Raw genomic sequence first — 21,422 nt, 5'->3', positions numbered from 1 at the left:
CTGAAGTCATATTTTCTGCAGTCAAGTTTGGAGCGATTTACATTTAGTTTGTATCTATTACATGCTCTTGTGTTGTTGTTGTTGAAGGTGAAGTTGTCACTAACAGGAAGGACATTATGGTGTATGATCTTATGAACAACAGTTAAATCAGTTCGGAGGCGACGTAGTTGTAGATTGTCTAGCTGTAGTATTTGAAGTTTGGAGGAATACAGTAGTTTGTTTCGAGAGGAGGAGCGAAGGACTCTTCTTGTGAAGTGTTTCTGGACTCTTTCAATTGTGTCAATGTCAGTTATGCAATGTGGATTCCATACAGGCGAGCTATATTATAGTATTGGTCTGGCTAATGTTTTGTAAGCTCTGGTTAGTAGCTCAGTGTTTCTGGAGAAGAAGCTACATAAGATTAGGTTTGTAACTCTTAGTGCTTTTTTAGCAATGTTGTTACAGTGAGCTCTGGCACTTAGGTTTACATGGTAATGCTTGGTCTCCAGACCAATGGATGATGCCAGATTCTGCTGCAGGTCTGATAGACATAGCACTACATCATTGGGTAAAACACTGCGTAATTCTGCCAGTAGGTAGGCATGCCTTCGTCTGCTATGTTTTTGTAGAGATGACACAAACTTCGCACCAAGTTGCTAAGAGAGCTCCTTCCCTTGGCTGCTTCCCCACAGTTCAGTCTGCTTTCTCCACCTGCTTTCACAGTGATCTCATCCTTTTTCTCCATTCACTATTGTTTCCTCCACCCATGCTGCCAGTTCCATCGGTGGCACTTTCAGCACTGTTATTTGGGGCGCACAATTTCAATTTCAACAGCAATAGAAGCCTGTACAATTTTCCACAAAGAGAAAATTAAGTATAGTTTTGAACCAATTGCCTGCTGCCTTTGGGAGTGTTGAAGTAGCACAGGACTGGGTTTATTGCTTCTTCTCCGTGCAGCATAAGGAGTTTCTAATTTGGTTTAGGTACCAGTTATCATTCTTGGATAAATAATTTCTTTTAAATTATATCCTATAATTTGTAACCATAAAGTATGCCTTTATGGAAATCTGTATGCAATTACCCCTGTTAATTTCTAAAAAAACCAGAGGTGACGCCGTACTGCTAAACATTCTTGAGGCTTCTTTTGAGGTATTATGAATTAGCCAATATCCATGGATATTTAATTTTACTGTAAGCACAACATTACTCTAAAAACAATACATATGCACCATCTGATGTCTGAAACACTCACGGAGAATGGTGAAAGTATGATTTTGGAATGGAGCAAAAGATTTGACTAAAAAACAGGTGGAACTTGTGATCTAAAAACGCATCAATGTCTGAAGATAATTTTCAGACTAAATCTGGATTTGCACTTCCCTGAAACTTGTTAGCTGCGTTTAGATTTCATTTACATTTTTGGTTGCCTGGATATCTGATAAAATTTTACAAGTATATTTTGTGTTGAAAGTTTTGTTAAACTGAAGTCTGCCCATCTCTCTCATTGGCTAAGCTCACTCATTTTACAAGAGCTCTTTTCTGCTTTCTCTTCTACATGGGCATCGTAATAGTTTAAAGAGATAGAGAAGTGATAGGGTCATCTTGACCAGCCTGACTAAGAAGTTGAGCAAATTGTCTTCCTTGGATAATAATGGTAAGATAAAGTCTTCCGAGTGAGCTCAGCTCCAGTTGACTTCATGAGTATGGCCTAGCAATTTTCCTGGCAACAGTGTAGAGGAGGATTTTCACGTCTACTTTTTGGACATTTCCAACTTTCCAATCTGTTTATTGCCCTTAATTATTTAATAGCCTTCCATATAATTATTTAATGGGCCCAACCCTGCTTAGTTTCCAAACAGAGACATGATCAGCCAAGAAAGTGCTGCCACATATTGAGAGTAATAGTAAAAGAGGGGGGAACAAATGGAATAAAGAGCTTGTAGTTCTTTCATAGCACCTAAGATGTGGTTAATGTAGAAACAAAAAAGAAAATTAGTTTCAGCCCTATAGAAAAGTGGGTAGTGGCCTTTTCCCTGAATGGCTGCATCTTTCCAGCATATGTCCCCCTTGTATGGAAGACTTACAGATTTATGCACATTCTACTGCTGCTTGTGGTATTCTCATGGGCCTGTTGTTCTATTTCCTACTCAATAGGCTCGTTCTGCAGGAAATGCCTCATGCAAGCAGCTACCCTAGAAGGGGCTGGATGGGATGATTGACACAATTGTTCTCCTTGTGAACATTCTTTTAATTTTCTGCCTGAATCCAGTTCTGCACAGAACAAATGGGATTTCTGGCCACGATCTGAGGCTACAATTAGTAGACCTTGCTCAGTTTCTCAAAACCGATTGAATAGTGAGTGGGTGGGGGGAATGTTTCATTCAGCTCAGGTATCACCTTTAATATACAGTGTTCGCGGGTTCGAACTTTGTGGAAAGTCTATACCACGGTTTTTCAAAAATATTAATTAAAAAATACTTTGCAGGTTTTTTCCCTATACCACGGTTTCTCCCACCTGATGATGTCATATGTCATTGCCAAACTTTCGTCTGCCTTTAATAAATATTTTTTTAAATAAACTTTAATAAATAAACATGGTGAGTAATAATCTGAATGGTTGCTAAGGGAATGGAAAATTGTAATTTAGGGGTTTAAAGTGTTAAGGGAAGGCTTGTGATACTGTTCATAGCCAAAAATAGTGTATTTATTTCCGCATCTCTACTTCGTGGAAATTCAACTTTCGCGGGTGGTCTCGGAACGCATCCCCCGCAAAAAGCGAGGGAACACTGTACTGTATTCTGAAAAACGTGAGAAAGGAAGCAGGTTGCAAGGTGAACCCACTGTGTGAGTTGCCTTAGCTTATTGACCAGTCTTTACTTTAATGCATTCCAGATGTGTTGAACAATATCGCCCATGATGTCTAGCTATCATGCCTAATTAATGGCTGTCTGGGGACAGTGCAGGAGGAGATGCAACATACAAAAGACACTATTAAAGCAAGATGAACACATTCTACACCATCTAAACACATGAGTGAGATTTACCAAGGTGACCAGAGAATTTCCATTCTATAATGATTGCTTCAAAAAGCTTCAGAGTATAGCAGATGTACAGAAAAGTGGACATTTGCCCCTTTGAAGCTAAATCCATGTACAGTGGTACCTCTACCTAAGAACACCGCTACTTCAGAACTTTTCTAGATAAGAACTGGGTGTTCAAGATTTTTTTGCCTCTCCTTAAGAACCATTTTCTACTTAAAAACCCGAGCCCAGAAAAAATTCCTAAGAAATTTGAGAGCAACACGAAGGCCCGCCCAGTTTCCTGCCATTCCCCCTGGGTTTCTTTCTCTGGCACAGTATATGGGAGGCAGCCTTGCACCAGGTGTATGGGAGGCGCGTGCTCCTCCTCGTTGCCTCAGAGTCCCTCTTTTTTTTTTAAGCCTTAAAGTTTTGGATTTTTTTGATTCCCCTCACCTCACCTTCTTCTTTCGGCAGCAACTCTCCTCCTCCTCCTCTTCTTCTTCCTCCTCCTCTCACCCAAATTCCGAGCTTTTATTTCTTTCCTAATGGGTTTGCATGCATTATTTTCTTTTACATTGATTCCTATGGGAAAAATTGCTTCTACTTACAAACTTTTCTACTTAAGAACTTGGTCACGGAATGAATTAAGTTCTTAAGTAGAGGTACCACTGTACTTTTAGCTTTTTATTATTATTATTATGTTTTATGGAGCAGCTTTGCCCAAACTGGTGCCCTTCAGAAATGCTTGGGTTACTGGGCCCAGCCAGCATCTGGAAGACAGCAGAGTTACTGGTTCATTTATTCATTGCTTTGATTAAAACAGTGATGGTGAACCTATGGCATGGGTGCCACAGGTGGCATGCGGAGCCATATGTGCTGGCACGTGATTTGTTGCCCTAGCTCAGCTCCAGCAAGCAAGTGCATGCTGGCTAGCTGATTTTCAGCTTGCACGGAGGCTCTGGGAGGCCATTTTTTGCTTCTGGAGGGCCTCCAGGGGGATGGGGGAGGGTGTTTTTACCTTCTCCCAGCTTCAGGGAAGCCTTTAGAGTCTGGAGAGGGCAAAACACGAGCCTATCGGGCCCACCATAAGTTGGGAAATGGGCTGTTTCTGGCCTACAGACAGCATCTGGCGGTGCAGGGGAGGCAATTTTCTCCTTCCTCAGGTATTGCATTATGGGTGTGGGCACTCATGTAGATGCAATAGTGTGTGCACACATGCTTTCGACATCTGAAGGAAAAAAGGTTCGCCATCACTGGATTAAAACAAAGCTTTCAGCCTGCTTAAATTCATGACTTGTTGTGTTATTAGTGTTTGATGGCTAGTTACGTTATGTTTTTAATATGCAGAAATAATTTTGCCTTTTCAACATACTTGTGAGGTGAATCACAATCATTTCCACATGGGAAGATTGAGGTAATATATTTGCTAACAATTTGTTAAACAGAGCAAGGATTTGAGCCCAGGCCTACGTACTCTCTCTCAACTTCATTGCAACAATCTTCACCTCTTGCAGATATGGGATCTGTTATTTGACTCTCAATATGGTTTCTTTTTTATTTACTTTTAATGCCACAGTTCTTCCTTTTAATTGGCCTTTTGTTGGTAATTCTTTTTCTTCTTATTTTTCTTTCTATCTATTTGATTCTTTTTTAGCTTGTGGCTGTTGACATCAGTAATACGATTCGTATAACTGTTTAGATAAAAACCTATGTTCTGTGGGATGCCTATATTAGGCTGAACTGTCATGCGCCAGGGCAGTGATGGCGAACCTATGGCACGGGTGCCATAGGTGGCACGCAGAGCCATATCTGCTGGCACGCGAGTCATTGCCCTAGCTCAGCTCTAACGTGTATGTGTGTGCTGGCCAGCTGATTTTGGGCTCGCACAGAGGCTCTGGGAGGGCATTTTTGGCTTCTGGAGGGCATCTGGGAGGAATGGGGGAAGGCGTTTTTATCCTTCCCTGGCTCCAGGGAAGCCTTTGGAGCTTGGGGAGGGTGAAACACGAGCATACTGGGCCCACCAGAAGTTGGGAAACAGGCTGTTTCAAGCCACCAGGGAGCCTCCAGGTGGTGGGGGAAGCTGTTTTCACCCTCCCCAGGCATTGAATTATGGGTGTGGGCACTTGCGCATGCATGATAGCACGAAAGCACGCTCTTTCGGCACCCAAGGAAAAAAAGGTTCACCACCACTGTCCTAGGGGGGGGGAAATAGGTCTACTCCATCATCATTATCACCTTCAGGTTAAGGAGCCATGGTGATGCAGTGTTTAGGATGCAGTATTGCAGGCTAATTCTTCCAACAGCAAAAGTTCACTTCTGACCACCTCAAGATTGACTTAAGACTTCCATCCTTCCGAGGTCAATAAAATGAGGAGCCAGATTGTTGGGGGCGATATGTAAACTGCTCAGGAACGGCGGTTAAGCACTATAAACCATTATATTTATATATATACTGTATATAGAATATAAAGAGTTGGTTGGGACCTTGGAGGTCTTCTAAACAGCACCCTGCTTAGGCAGGAAACCCTACACCTCTTCAGACAAATGATTATCCAACATCTTCTTAAAAACTTCCAGTGTTGGAACATTCATAACTTCTGGAGGAAAGTTATTCCACTGATTAATAGTTCTGTCAGGAACTTCTCCTTAGTTCTAAGTTGCTTTTCTCCTTGATTTGTTTCCAGCCATTGTTTCTAGTCCTATCCTCAGGTGCTTTGGAGAATAGCTTGACTTCGTCTTCTTTGTGGCAGCCCCTGAGATATTGGAACATTATTATCATGTCCTTCTTTTCATCAAACTAGACATACCCAATACCTGCAACCATTCTTCATATGTTTTAGCCTCTAATCCCCTAATCATCTTTTTTGCTCTTTTCTGCACTCTTTCTAGAGTCTCAACATCTTTTTTGCATAATGGCGACAAAAACTGAAAGCAGCATTCCAAGAGTGGTCTTACCAAGGCATTATAAAGTGGTGTTAACACTTTACGTGATCTTGATTCTATCCCTCTGTTAATGCAGCCTAGAACTGTGCTGGCTTTTTTGGCAACTGCTGCACACTGCTGGCTCATATTTAAATGGTTGTCCACTAGGACTCCAAGATCCCTCTCAGAGTTACTACTGTTGAGCAAGGTGCCGCATATACCCTACCTATGCATTTTTTCTTGCCTAAATGTAGAACTTTACTTTTTTCAACATTGAATTTAATTTTGTTAGGTAGTGCCCAATGTTCAGATCTGTCAAGATCTTTCTGTATTTTAAACCTATTTTCTGGAGTGTTAGCTATTCCTGCAAGCTTGGTTTTATCTGCAAATTTGATGAGTTCCCCATCCATCTCATTATCCAAGTCATGGATGAAGATGTTGAAGAGTACTGGACCTAAAACAGAGCCTTGGGGTACTCCACTGCATACTTCCTTCCATGTAGATGCAGTTCCATTGAGGACAACACATTGAGTGCCATTGGGCAGCCAGTTACAAATCCATTTAGTGGTGATGCTGTCTAACCCACATTTTTCTACTTTATCTAGTAGTATGTTATGGTCTACTTTATCAAATTCCTTACTGAAGTCCAAGTAAATTATATCGACAGCATTCCTCTGGTCCACTAATTTTGTCACTTTGTCAAAGAATGCAATAAAATTAGTCTGGCATAATCTTTTTTTTTTTTTACAAACTCATGTTGGTTTTGGGTTATTACTTTGTTTGCTTCTAGGTCAGTGGTTCCCAAGGAGGGTCCCACTCCCCACAGGGGAGCAATTTGATTTTTAATGGGGGCAATTAGAACCTTGTTTAAACCAAGTTAATAGCCTTTTAGGCTTCTTCCTTTTTGAATAGTAAGAATTATATGTCTTGGGGGGGGATCAGGATTTTAGAAATGACTAGGTGGGACATGGGCAAAAAAAGGTTGGGAACCACTGTTCTAGGTGTTCGCTGATTCATTGCTTGATTATGTTTTCCAGAATCTTCCCTGGTATTGAGGTCAGGCTGAAAGGTCTGTAGTTTCCTGGATCTATTTTTTTTTAAATTTTGAAGATGGGAACTACATCAGCTCTTTTCCAGTCCTCTGACAGTTCCCTGGTGCGCCAGGATCTTTGAAAGATATAGTGCAATGGTTCTGAGATCTCCTCTGCTAGTTCCTTCATAGCCTTGGGGTGTAATCCATTAGGTCCTGGTGATTTGAACTCATCTAGGGTAGACAGATGCTCACATATATGTCTCAGTACTATTGCTATTTAAATGTATGTAGATTTAAAGCAACATTCTGTTTTTTTAAAGAAATAATAAAAGGAAATGTCAGGCATTTCGTGCTTACCTAAATACATGAGAATTGGAATTTCTTAGGTAAATTGAATTTTAACGTGCCCCATGTTTCTGCCATCACTTATATCTATTTATTATGCCTTTTTCCTTGTCCATCTTCCATAGTCCAGAAAGAAGAAAGGCCCTCTTTAGTGCTATCATTATGCAAATAATGCATAAACAATGTCAGGGGATAAGGACTCCAAGATTTGACAGGAAGCCTTTTTATGGGACATGTCAGGTGCTCACTGATGCCACTATGATGTTGGCTATAAGTACTGATTCATGTAGGAGCGCACTTAACTGTTTTAATCAAAATAAGAGTTGCCTATTTCAATGTAAAATGTCCTTTAGAAAGTTTTTTTTTCTCCCTTTTCTGCCACAAGTTCTTTTTATTCTTAGCAAATTGCACATCAATTTTATTAGGATCCTCATAGGATGAACTAATTGTATAGGTCTTATGAATGAAGGACCAACTTAGGCTTTTGCTGCTATTGGGTTTTTTAGTGGGAATTAGAATGTTGGTATGGGTAATACTGATAAAAAATTAGAAAAATACACTTCTTTAATAAAAACTCCATCTTCTCTGGGAAACAGTGCATGAGTAGGATTAGTGCAAAATCTCATTAGTATCATTAAACTGCAATTTCCAGAATTCTCTTGAGGAAAACTATGATATTTAAGATTATACAACCAATATATTGCAGTCTAGATTGGAATTAAATGAGGGAAGGGTCTAAATGAATTCTTAAGAAATATATATTTCTTTTTTACAGTTGCACTTGGATCATAGACATTTCTAACCCTTTCCTTTTCTATATTATCCTTTTGGGAATAGGTCCATAACTCTGAAATAATGTGTGCATTGAAGAATATATAGAAGGTCTCAAGTTCAGGAATTTCAGACAGCACGGCTGAAAAAATTCTTCCTTTCCTCTGAGGTCTTAGGCTGCCAATGCTATTTAGGCAGAATTGAGTCAGAGACCAGATGGATCAATATTCTAACTCTCCACAGGAGCTTCCGTTATGGATCTCTCTAAAGCTGGGCCAGCCCTGCCTTTAGGCATAGCAGGACAAACTTCCAAAATAGCATATTTTGGGAGTGGGTAACATTAGGCTGACTTTGCTTTGTGCTCTTAAGGCAGCTTGGTGTTTTTAGCTGCAGAGAAGTAAACTGTTTATTGTCAATATTCTAGAGATGTTTTAGAGGTTGATAAAAGCCCAGAATTGAATATACCCACAAAGGCCAACAGTGCGAGTGACAAACAATAACTTAATATTTACTACTACATTTTAGAAGTTATGGCTGTATGTACAAGGATATAATATTATGAGAGTTATCCGGAAAGTAAGGTTACAAGGCATGTAGCTTGCGTAGGGAAAGTTGCAGTGAAGGGCCGCTCTTCTTATCTGCTACTGGAGCTCCCTTGGAGGCCGTTGCAGGTGCGGGTGCGCCCATTGGTTGCATGCTCCTCTGACGGTGCAAGATTTGGCTCCTACGCATACGCAGAAGCAAAAAATTGGTGAAAATAGCCAAACCCTTGCGTGTGTCCTTGTTGAGATTTGGATTGCTGCGCATGTGCAGAGGCCAAATCTCGTGCAGGGGCACGCTGGGAGCGTGCAACTGTGCAGACATCCAGGATTTTCCTATCGGAGCTATGCACCTGGAAGCTTCCACTGCTGCCCGTCAGTGGGAAGTTCGTATTACTATCGTGTAGCGGGAAGCCAGCGGAAGAGAACGAGAAGTGCCAGTGGTCAGTAGATCATCGGCTGGCATTATGGTGAAGGTTAGAGATGAGTGTCCTCATTTCGTTTCCCTCCATGTGCGGTGTGTACTATAATACGCTACCTGAATGCTAAGGGCATGAATGCTGCTGCAATGGGTGCCCAAGATGCTTACCAAAGCTCACAAAATCGATAGAGTCAGTGCCGCCGGAGAATTTCTTGACCATTTCGAGATTGAAGGCGAGGCTTTTCTCAATTGTATAGTGGCAGGAGATGAAATTTGGGCTTATCACCATACTCCAGAAAGCAAACATCAATCAATGCAGTGGCGCCATATCCATCTCCTTCGGCCGAAAAAATTGAAAACTCAGCAATCAGCGAGAAAAACCTTGGGCACCCATCACGCACAAATCTTGGGCACCCATTGCAGCAGCGTTTGTGCCCTTAGCATTCAGGTAGCATATTGCAGCGCACACTTTGCACTTGGAGGGAAAAGGAATGAGGATGCTCATCTCTAACCTTCACCACGTTTTCACATTAGCAAAAGCAATATGGTAAAACATTTCCTTGTCATAGCTACCGCTTGGAATCAGGAATGGAATCAAATTGATTCTTTGGACAGAGGTCAGAACAGGAGAGCAGAAGTGAGCCTTAGAGACTGCCAGAAAACTGGACCGATAGACCAGTAGGAAATTGCTACTCCCAATTTCAGATGTTTCTTCACCAATATGTAGAGAGTAGGAAATAAATGGAAAACCTGAAGTACTACCATAATACAGGAGGACAAGTATGATATCATTTAAATTCAGTGGGATCATTGCTTATGTTCTAGTACAGAGGTAGGCAAAGTTGGCTCTTCTATGACATGTGGACTTCAACTCCCAGAATTCCTGAGCTAGCATGATTGGCTCAGGATATTCTGGGAGTTGAAGTCCACGAGTCATAGACGAGCCAACTTTGCCTACCCCTATTCTAGTAGATCACAAGTTGAACATGAGCTGAAAGCATGATGCTACTACTAAAAAGGCAAATCTATTTTGGGATGTTGTATTAATAGAAATGTGGAGTTCAGATTATGAAAAATAACTACCCCATTCTAATCTGCCCAGGTCAGACCCCAATTGGAGTAGTGTGAGCAGTTCCAGATATCACAGTTAAAAAAAGGAACGGTCAAACTGAAGTGAATTTAGAGGAGGGCCATCAGAATGATGAGGGCCTTCTTTAGAGAGTATGGGAAGCTATCAATTTATCACCAACTTCTGCACCGGCTTGACACATTGCACAGTTGCTGTTTATTTCCATGAGGCTTGCTTAGAATTTCTTAGGAAATTGGAGTCCTAAGTTTAATTACTAGCTTTCATGCTTAAAATGGGGGAGATATGTCATCGACTGCAATCTGGCAGTTCTAATCCTATCAGGCCTTACATCTTTCCGAGGTTGTTAAAATGGGGACCCAAATTCTTGGGGATCACAGGCAATGAATGTTAGGTAGAAAAGTCAAAGATAACTACCCTTTTATCTCAAAGGATAGTAGGGAAGTGACTATTGAATAACCTGTTTACATGTATTGATAACATCAAATGTTCTGCTGGAGGCAGGCTACTTTGTTGTATTGAGTGAAAAGATAATGCGCTCAGTGTTAACACCTTTAACACATTTGTTCTTGTGCTTTGCTACATAATTTGTTTTGTAATGCAGTCATCTACATGTCTGTTCATAAGTAAACCTCTGGATTTCTGTATTTGTGTGTGTGTATTGCTGGATAATGTACATAGCTGCTTTTCCTACTTTGATACTCTTCAATTCCCACTGGCTGCTCTCCAGAAGTAAAACAGTAAATCGAGCAAGGGAGCCACGTTCACCTAAACTATATGTTGCTAAATGCTGATCTCCTTCAGATTCCTCCTGCTACTTCTATGGGTGATGGGACAACCATTAATATCAGTGGAGGAGGAATGTGCACAGCACGTTCCTTGGCAAGGCCTGGTGTAACTGGCTGCGCCTTCCACCATCTGTTCTTTAGGAGTTCAGTGTACTGGTGGGTGGAGCCATGTGCGGGAAAGAAAGGCTCAAAACACAAGAAGAGAGGTTTCTTTACACATTCCCTTTGTATTTTTCATGTTTTCTTTAATAGCCTATATTATTATTTTTTTAAACTGTTTCCTAACTCTTTCTTATCAATGGCGGTAAAGAGGACTTTCCGATAAGCAGTTTGGGGTAGTGATGGAAAGAAAATTTGGGAAGCACTTGCATTAAAGCCTACAAAAGTGTGGAAATTAAAAGCTGGGTTCATGGTTGTTTGCATCAGAACATCACCAGTCTAACTATGGTAGCTGATTCAAGCCATGATAGTGCACATTAGACTACCCAGCTATGAGGTACAGTGTTTATTAAGAGGTACTAGTCATTATGCAGCTTTGGGAGGTATAGTGGAAGGCAAGCCACAAAAGCCATTCACAAAAAGATTTTATCTTTTTGTGGCTTCTAATGTTTCCATGTTTTACGGAAACCTGTACTAGGTTATTACTATTTTCACAAATGGCAAATTTGAGAGATGAAATCTTTTTTTTTTAAATTGCCTTACCATAGTACATAGGAATAGTTTAAACTGCTGCAGGGATATGTCTGTGGATATGGGATCTTCTGTTCATTAAAAAAAAAAAGGATGGTTGATTATTATGTTTGCAATGGAGAGGGCATTATGTGCCAACTTCCTGAAAACCATTATCTTCCCTCATAAAGCAGCACAAGATATCATCATGGCTTTCAATATTTTTAAGGTAGAGGATTCCAATGCAGAAATAGAGATGATTATCTGATGTAAGGGCATTTGGCAGCATGAATATAGGTGTCCAGCCAACTCCGGGATCACTAATTGCAGACAATTGCAAACATGGTGAATAAGGTCTTGAAAATAAAATATTGTTATCTAAAATCTCCAGACTTCAAAAGACAAAATCATCAACTTCTTTTTGTGGCATTTGTTTTTTAAGTAATTCTACAATTAGTAGCAAACAGAATCATATTTCAAAATGACATATCTCCCCCATTTTAAGCATGAAAGCTAGTAATTAAACTTAGGACTCCAGTTTCCTAAGAAATTCTAAGCAAGCCTCATGGAAATAAACAGCAACTGTGCAATGTGTCAAGCCGGTGCAGAAGTTGGTGATAAATTGATAGCTTCCCATACTATCTAAAGAAGGCCTGATGTTTATGGGAACTTGGGAGGGGGGGTTTTCATAAGGGAACAGATGCAGCCACAAAGCATTCTTTTGAGTGGTTCAAGGACATCCTATGGCCACCCACCTGGGCGGAAGTAAAGGAAGGACTTGCCATACTGGCACAATCTGAGTGGGCAACGTGACAAGTTTGTGGGTGAGGGACAAGGGATGTGAACTTTCAACTGAGTGGGAAACTCAGATTCAGGTTTTCCAGTGTGGGTGCCAGGATGGCTTTGGAAACAAATTGGAACTTTGAGGAGCACTTTGACTCGGACTCTGATTTAATTCAGATGATACCAGGAACCTTGACACGTTTATCAAAACCCCCCACAAAACCTGCAGATGGACTATACCTTTCCTCTTCTAAAATAAGAACAGCTAGATTCTATCAATTATATTCACTCATTTGAGTCCCCTCTAACTATCTCTCCTTCCTACATACTTTCCAGGGGTGCACACCCAAGATACTTTTTTATGCTTTATCTTAAATCTTGAAAGAAAATGTGTTTAATTCTAAATGCTGAAATAATTTTTGGATACATTCAGTCTGACTTAATGGACAGAGGTGAGTATAGATAAGATAAAAAGAAATTGTCCACCTGAGAGATCTTCCTTCCTTCCTTCCTTCCTTCCTTCCTTCCTTCCTTCCTTCCTTCCTTCCTTCCTTCCTTCTTTCCTTCCTTCCTTCCTTCCTTCCTTCCTTCCTTCCTTTCGTTGAGCATAAAGAGACATGTGCCCCCAATCCAAAAATGGACATGAGGGACTGGAGGTGGGAGTAGTGAGAAAAGCTTGCTGACTTCCTATTTCTTCCTTTGCTATGTAAGTTTTATTTAAATGGATCCAGAGTGAAATGCTCATTCCCTAATGCTGCATCCCTACATATTAGCAACCCACAACCATAATAATAATAATAATAATAATAATAATAATAATAATAATGGTGCACCAGTTGCAGCCCTATTTGGACAGGGAGTCATTGCTCACAGTCACTCATGCCCTTATCACCTCGAGGTTTGATTACTGCAACGCTCTCTACATGGGGCTACCTTTGAAAAGTGTTAGGAAACTCCAGATCGTGCAGAACACGGCTGCGAGAGCCATCATGGGGCTTCCCAGATTCGCCCACGTGTCTACAACACTCCGTGGCCTGCATTGGCTGCCGATCAGTTTCCGGTCACAATTCAAAGTGTTGGTCATGACCTTTAAAGCCCTACATGGCATTGGACCAGAGTACCTCCGGAACCGCCTGCTACCGCACGAATCCCAGCGGCCGATAAGGTCCCACAGAGTTGGCCTTCTCCGGGTCCCGTCGACTAAACAATGTCGTCTGGCGGGCCCCAGGGGAAGAGCCTTCTCTGTGGCGGCCCCGGAATCAACTCCCCCCGGAGATTAGAACTGCTCCCACCCTCCTTGTCTTCCGTAAACTACTTAAGACCCACTTATACCGCCAGGCATGGGGGATTTGAAACATCTTTCCCCCAGGCTTATTATAATTTATGTTAGGTATGTATGTGCTGTTTGATTTTTAATTATGATAGGGTTTTTAGTTTTTTAATATTAGATTTGTGCCATTATAATATTGTTTTTATCGTTGTTGTGAGTCGCCCCGAGTCTTCGGAGAGGGGCGGCATACAAATCTAATAAATAATAATAATAATAATAATTATTATTATTATTATTATTATTATTTACTAGATTTGTATGCCGCCCCTCTCCGAAGATTCGATAGATCTGAGTTTATTTATTTGTTAATTTGACTTCTATGCTGCCCAATCCCAAAGGACTCAGGGCGGCTTACAACAATATAAAAATTACAAATAACAGCAGCAATAAAAAGTAGTCAAGAAAAAACTAATTGCTAAAATCCTGATTAAAACTAAAGATAATTCAGTAGCATACATACAAGTCATTCGAAGCAATTCAGACATATGGACAAGCTAGTGGCTGATTTAGGGCCCCCAGGCCTGCCGGCATAGCCAGGTCTTCCTGGCCTTAGGGAAAGCCAGCAGGGTGGGGGCCATACGGACCTCGGGGGGGGGAGTTGGTTCCATAAAGTTGGGGCAGCAACAGAGAAGGCCCTCCCCCGCAGCCCCACCAATCTGCATAGTTTAGCTGATGGGACCTGGAGAAGGCCAACTTTGTGTGCTCTAATTGGTCTCTCATTGGTCTCTCAAGAGTTCTCATTGGCTGTGCTGGATAATCACTAGCTGGGACCCAATAGATTCTTGACAGATCCTCATTTTTCTTTGTTCTTCCATGCCAGCAAAACTAGGAGGTTTATCTGTTGCCAAAGATGATGCTTAAAAAGGGTGAGGCTGAGGTAACATGTGGTAGGGTGCCATTAAAAACAGTGTTTTTTAAAAAAAACATTCCATAAACAGTGCAAAATGGGTTTAAAAAACACTTTTGTGTCTCATTTTCTGTTAAAATGCTCAAAAAGCTGTACCACATGGAAAATGTGAACCTCTTCCCTCATCAAGGATACCCCAGTTGTCGCTCCCATACCTCCCCCATTCATCAGAGCCTTGCCCCAATTGTTTAAATTAGAAATGTCCCCATCTCAAAAAAAAAAGTGCTGTTAGGGATAAAAGGTAATTGGCTCCTGGAGTTAAAATAGCATGCATTTGTTGAGGATGTGGCATACTTAGCCAAATTTACAGTTATCTAGACTAGTAAATACAATCTACATGCATTGCTCTTAAAAGTGGATCAGACATGCATATATGTGATACTACTTGCAAGCTTGGACCAGATGGCCAATTTGAAGTTTTCTTTATAATAGAATAGAATAGAATAGAATTGTATTGGCCAAGTGTTATTGGACACACAAGGAATTTGTCTTGGTGCATATGCTCTCAACATACATAAAATAAAATATAAATTTGTCAAGAATCATGTGGTACAACACTTAATGATTGTCATAGGGGTCAAATAAGCAATGAAGAAGCAATATTAATAAAAATCTTAGGATATACGCAACAAGTTACAGTCATACAGTCAACATGGGAGGAAATGGGTGATAGGAGTGATGAGAAAAACTAGTAGAATAGAAGTGCAGATTTAGTAGAAAGTCTGACAGTGTTGAGGGAATTATTTGCTTAGTAGAGTGATGGCGTTATTTGATTTGGAGAGTCTATAAATAAAACAAAAACTGGAGCCCAATAAAGTGGCTTCTGATTTGTATCACTTTAGAGTGCAAATGAGAAGTCCTTTCCGTTCTCCTTTCCATTAGCGGTCCTTACATAAGCTTTCAACTTTGTCCTTGACTTGCTAGTTTTCTCTCTAGAAATAATTTTTTCTATTAAAGAACATTTACTCAACACAAATTTCAGCACTTCAGGTATAGGCTTCAGACCACGAACTAATAAAGCAGCAGCGGTAAGAATGACATTGCATTCTATATTTTGTGGGTGCAAATTGGTTTTTCCCCCCCTCCTAAGCCTTCATCCCAAGTAGACTATGGACATGTACAGAACTGATTGGTTGCCATAGCAACACCCCTCACACTGTCGTGTTAGTTTCCTAGGTGGGTTTAGATGCCTGTGGCATTGGCTTGACACATCTCTACTTCCTGACGCAGGCAGTGTTATTTCAGGAGCAGGTGCCATGCCACTGTATTGAATTATGGCCCCTGGCTAAATGGGTTATTACTGCAATACAGTGGTTTTTCTGTCTGAAAACAAGACTCCTTTATCTTGCTGGTTGCATTGGGACAATATTGCTGGCTTACAAATATTTATCGGAGTGTCTCCAACATGCATTTTCAGATATAATTCCACACTTTCTGGCTCACCTCATGAGAGTAAGCAGAAAATGGGCCAAAGTAGCTAAACTAAATGTTTCTGTTGAAGCTGAGCTTGATTACCCTGATTTGTTTTGAAACAGATGTGGGGAAACTGCTTTTTCCACATATTTCTGGACTCCAACTTGCAAGATCCCTAACCAGCGTAGTCAATGGTGAAAGATTCCTGGAGTGGCAGTTCAACAACATCTGGAGAATAGAAACCCCTTGTAATGTTAAGCCCATTTGAATCAGTTTTCATCAAATTCAGATTTTTTTGGTGGTATACGGTAAAAGCTGCTCAAGCGGAGTCATATTTGAATCATTCTCACATGTCATAAAGTAATTAATTTACACAATCATTCTGAATAGTTGATTACCAAATCTCAGTCATGGATTTTTGTGGAAACAAAGCACACAACATCCCTGGACTTTGATGAATCAGTTTAAGTGTATATTCTAGACTAGTATTCTAGACTAGTATTCTAGACTAGTATTTAGGACCAAGGAGAACTCAATTTATATCCTTATATCAGAGGTGGGTTCCTCCGGGTTTGGACTGGTTTGCCTGAACGAGTACCAAACCTCTGGTGATGTCACGATGACGTCACTGAACTGGTTCTGTTGATGCCAGTCCTTGGATGCCACCATCTTTTTAAAAATATTATTTTTATATTTTAATTTTTTTAAAAAACTGATTTTTTTTCTTCCGTTCATGCGGAGAAGCTGAGTTTCTGGCAACACGCATGCGTCGCCATCTTGTTTTCAGCTTAATTTTTTTTAAAAAAAATTCAGTACTGTGCATGCACATGCCCATGAGGCGTATCCACACAGCGCAAGAGGAAGCAAACTGGCAGCGAGGTAAATTAGAATCCATCCCTGCCTAATATGATTATCAAACTTCCTTAGAGCCTTCTCTCTTGTCTTAGATGAGAGCGATGCTTCCTGAGCTATGCTGGCTTAGGAATTCTGGGAGTTGAAGTCCACAACTCATTAAAAGGCCATTGTTCCCCACCCTGATCTAAGATGAGAGAGAAGGATGTAAAGTTTATTGTTCCCCACCCCATTGTTCCTTACCCCTGCCTTAGATGGTAATTATAGAAGATGAGATAGAAAGGACAGGGCTGTGTATATTGCACAGAGTTCCATGAAGAAGGTGAGATAAGTACATAACAAAAATTAATTCCCCTCTGAACCATCAGTTCTTGATTCATGCATTTAGGAATTTTACTTGATTTCCCTCCCCATGATTATATTAATTGATGGTTGTGGTCTGACCTGCAGTAAAATAAAACTCTGTATGTGCTCTTTTATTCATAAATTCAACAGTTATCAGACAGTAAATAAGCGCTAGACCTCAAGTATATATCAGTTTGTATGAATCTGGCATAAATATGTATGCAATCACTTAACTATGTAGTCATCTTGAAATGTAGCCCATGCTTATTGTTTAGTCCAGAATAAGATGTTATTAAGCTAGTAACTTTAGGGTTTATTTGAAAAATCACGCACATTGTGTAGCTGATGTCATAACTGCTTCTGTACACAGTTCAATCAGTCTACTTCCTGACACGTAACTTGAATTGTGTAAATTTAGCCTTTATTCTCACCCAGATGATTGGATTTTCGTACACACTCAATAAATATTAATGCATACAAATGAACACCTGCACCCATCAACCAGGGTTTAATTTAAACCTTACTTCATGATGTCAACTCACTACTAGAATATAGGAGAAGAATATTAATCTTGTCTTTATTTCAGATTTCAGTTTCTCTAGGCCCTTCCATTGCACTTAAATAAAGACCGTGTCTCCCAAGAAAGTGGTTGAACTCTTGCTCTTACTGAATCTTATGTCTTGATTAGAAGCATAAGCTATGCTTCAAAACAACAGTAACATTCTGTCTGAGATATTGGTTGGGAAGGGAGAGAGATAAACTTTTTCAGTGCAAAAACATTCAGTTCACTTCAATATATGTCCTTAATTTCAGGGGTGATATTTGCTTTTAGTGAAATTGAGATGTGGTAGCCCGCCAGCTGCCAGCAGAGCTGGCGGCAGACTCGGACAGTGAGGAGGTTGGGGAGGAACTTGGGCCAGTTCTGGAATCTGGGGAAGGCTCTGATGGATGCTTTGCACCAGATGCAGAGATAGAGCCGGGGCCATCCGACATTTCCCAGCCACTGGAGAGGCAGCTGCCTTTGGAGGCTGATATGAGTGAGGAGGAAGAACAGCTGAGGCTTGTTCCAGATGCACATATGCGCAGAGCAGTTAGGAGAGGAGAACAACGGAGGACAAGGAGTTGACTTGGGAAGCAAAGGGCCTGTGGATTCTGAATGAACCCTCCCTGGCTGGGGGAATAAATAGAAGGGGAATGGTTGTCGTAGGAGACAACAGTTCGTATTTCTGAAGATTTTGTTCATTGTGTTTCGTGCCACAAAGACTTCTTGCCAGGACTTAATTTGTGACCTTACAGCTGGGATCTTACGGCCATGCAATTATCACAAGGAACTGATAAGGTCTGTTATTGCAGTTAACTCCTTGAAAGACTTTTGCCTGGATTTTTCAGTGGGTGAATGCAGTTAATTCACAAGAGGTAAATAAAGAGGGGGGGTTTGTGACCAGGAATCACAACTAAGGCTGGGTCAGAACAGAACCTGTCACTTTTCAACAGCCTGGATGCCGAATTTGGGGGGAATGAACTTTGTGTGTCATATATGAAACGAATATACAGGTTTTCCATCATTTAAGAATATATTCAAACTATGCTGACGTTTTTGCTAATTACATATGGCTATTGCTAATGCAACTTCTGGTCATCTTCAAATTGCTTTGAAGTCCCAACAGGGTTTACGATGAATACATATAAAGCAGATGTGCCGCAAGGCCCTTTGTTTGTTTGTTTAATTGATTGATTTGGGTATCGCCCACTTCCAGATCAACTCTGGATATTATATTAAAAGACACAATAGCAAATACACTGAATACAATTAAACCTTAGAACATTAAACAAGATGGTGAATCTGGCCAAAGATGCTGTGACATCCTTAAAATAAAACCCACTCTGAAAAGTAGGCCTATCGTGTTTTTGAATACATGCACTCAAAAGTAGCCCTAATTAAGACCCCACCCCAAGGTGGGGGGTGGAGGTGGCGCTGCCCTACTTACCAGGCCTCACCCTGACACCTGCCTCAATGGCCACTTCTTCTGTGGCCAACAGAGATGTTATTGGCTGCAGAGGGCATAGTTCCCTCTAAGCTGAGCAGTGAGCAATCACTCACTTAAAAATCATCATCAACTCAGAGTTTTCCAAACCTGCCCAGAAGCCGAGAGGGAAAGAGTGAGAGGGAAGGAGAGAGAGAGGAAGAGAGAGAAACAGATAGAAAAAAGAGAGGAAGGAAAAGAGAAAGAAAAAGAATGGGAGTAAGGAAGAGAGAAAGAAAATCAAAATCTAGTTTGAAACTAGCTCAACTATTTAAGTGGCATTTTGATATTGATAGAGTTGCCCTATTATGAGTTCACTGTTATAGACACACAGTACAGTATTTTATTTTGAAATTCTCTGAGGCAAAACAGGGTGGGTTTTTTGTTTGTTTGTTTGTTTGTTTGTTTATTATTTCTGTGCCGCCCAGTCCTGAAGGGACTGCCGCTCAGACACTATACTTTTCCGCCCACCCCCCCAAAAAATTAGAGGGAACACTGGCAGAGGGCTTTCTGGAAGCCTTTAAAGGCGGAGCAGAAGCCAGGGGGCGCCTCACACGTCAATCTGGAGCCCGTTTCTCAGCTGCAAAGGACTTTCTGGAAGGCTCTAGTGGCAAAATGGAGGCCGGGGTGATGTGTGCAAGCAGCACCAAGTGGCCGCAGAAGAAGTGGGTCGGCAGCCAGCTCCTGCTGAGTGGGGCTGTCGGTGTCGCCATGAGGTAATTCAGTAATTAGATGCACTCAAAAAGAAAGCCTAGCCGCTTTTGGGGGAGTTAAAAGAAAATAAGCCCTGGTCTTATTTTCAGGGAAACATGATAGAAAAGGCCACCAATCACCCTTCCCCAGAATCTAGGAAGTCCTTTCGGCTTCCAGAATACCATCTGACTGGGGGCTACCAGATTTCAGGGGGAACCTCATTCCAGAGGGCAGGTACTGGAGTAGAGAAATCACACTTCTGGGGTCTTGATAAATGGCACTGCTTAACTTGAAAGAACTGGGAGCATGACAACCTTGTCAAATCAAATCAGACACCAGGGGAGATCGGGCGTCTCACAAATAAACCAAACCTCATGCCACATTGAATCCCATCCAGAAGCAGGCTGGCAACGAGGGCAACTTATGAAGGCAGGGCTGTCACATGGCATAATACAACATGTTCCTCAGTGCCCAAACTGTTGACGCTTCTGAGTGGGCTTCAAGGGCGGCTGCATGTAGAGCATGTTGCAGTTCATACAAGGAGGCTGTGTTGTGCGTAAGCACCTGCACTGAGTTTTGAAGCCAAAAAACATGACATTAAATTTAGTATTCAATTCAAATAAGCTTGGAGAATGCAGAGGGATACAATTAAGAGTGGCTTCAACTCTTGGGCATTAAGACGGGCTACAAGAATGGTGGAAGGTCTTAAGCATAAAACGTATCAGGAAAGACTTAATGAACTCAATCTGTATAGTCTGGAGGACAGAAGGAAAAGGGGGGACATGATCAGAACATTTAAATATATTAAAGGGTTAAATAAGGTCCAGGAGGGAAGTGTTTTTTAATAGGAAAGTGAACACAAGAACAAGGGGACACAATCTGAAGTTAGTTGGGGGAAAGATCAAAAGCAACATGAGAAAATATTATTTTACTGAAAGAGTAGTAGATCCTTGGAACAAACTTCCAGCAGACGTGGTAGATAAATCCACAGTAACTGAATTTAAACATGCCTGGGATAAACATATATCCATCCTAAGATAAAATACAGAAAATAGTATAAGGGCAGACTAGATGGACCATGAGGTCTTTTTCTTCTTCTTCTTCTTCTTCTTCTTCTTCTTATTATTATTATTATTATTATTATTATTATTATTATTATTATTATTATTAATTAGATTTAAATGCCGCCCCTCTCCGAAGACTCGGAGCGGCTCACAACTGCAAAGCACAGTACAAATCCAATGATTAAAAAACAGTTAAAACCCTTAATATAAAAACAGACATACACCTCAAACAAAATTAACACCTGATTGTTCAATTATATAGAGATATCCATTGCATTCTGTGACTGTTTATATTCAAATAATGTTTACTTTGTGATTTTTTTAAGTGTTTGATTTGTATGATTTTAACCCTGGTTATGAAGAATGCATGTTTACTGCTAAGAGTTTAATACAAGCAGAACATTCTATAAGCCTGAAAAATAAATAAATGTCCCTCA

General features: G+C 40.8%; 1 protein-coding gene across 12 annotated transcripts in view; it reads left to right on the top strand.

Annotated features, from left to right (window-relative positions):
• The window catches only part of ARHGEF25 (Rho guanine nucleotide exchange factor 25), a 133,354-nt gene that overhangs the window by 65,641 nt on the left and 46,291 nt on the right, over positions 1-21,422 (top strand). The gene's annotated exons all lie outside the window — the stretch shown is intronic.

This window comes from Erythrolamprus reginae, chromosome 2, assembly GCF_031021105.1.
Source record: "Erythrolamprus reginae isolate rEryReg1 chromosome 2, rEryReg1.hap1, whole genome shotgun sequence".
In the NCBI taxonomy this organism is placed as follows: Eukaryota; Metazoa; Chordata; class Lepidosauria; order Squamata; family Dipsadidae; genus Erythrolamprus; species Erythrolamprus reginae.
The sequence above is the reverse complement of the archived record's forward strand: the minus strand, read 5'-3'. Positions and strand labels throughout refer to the sequence as shown.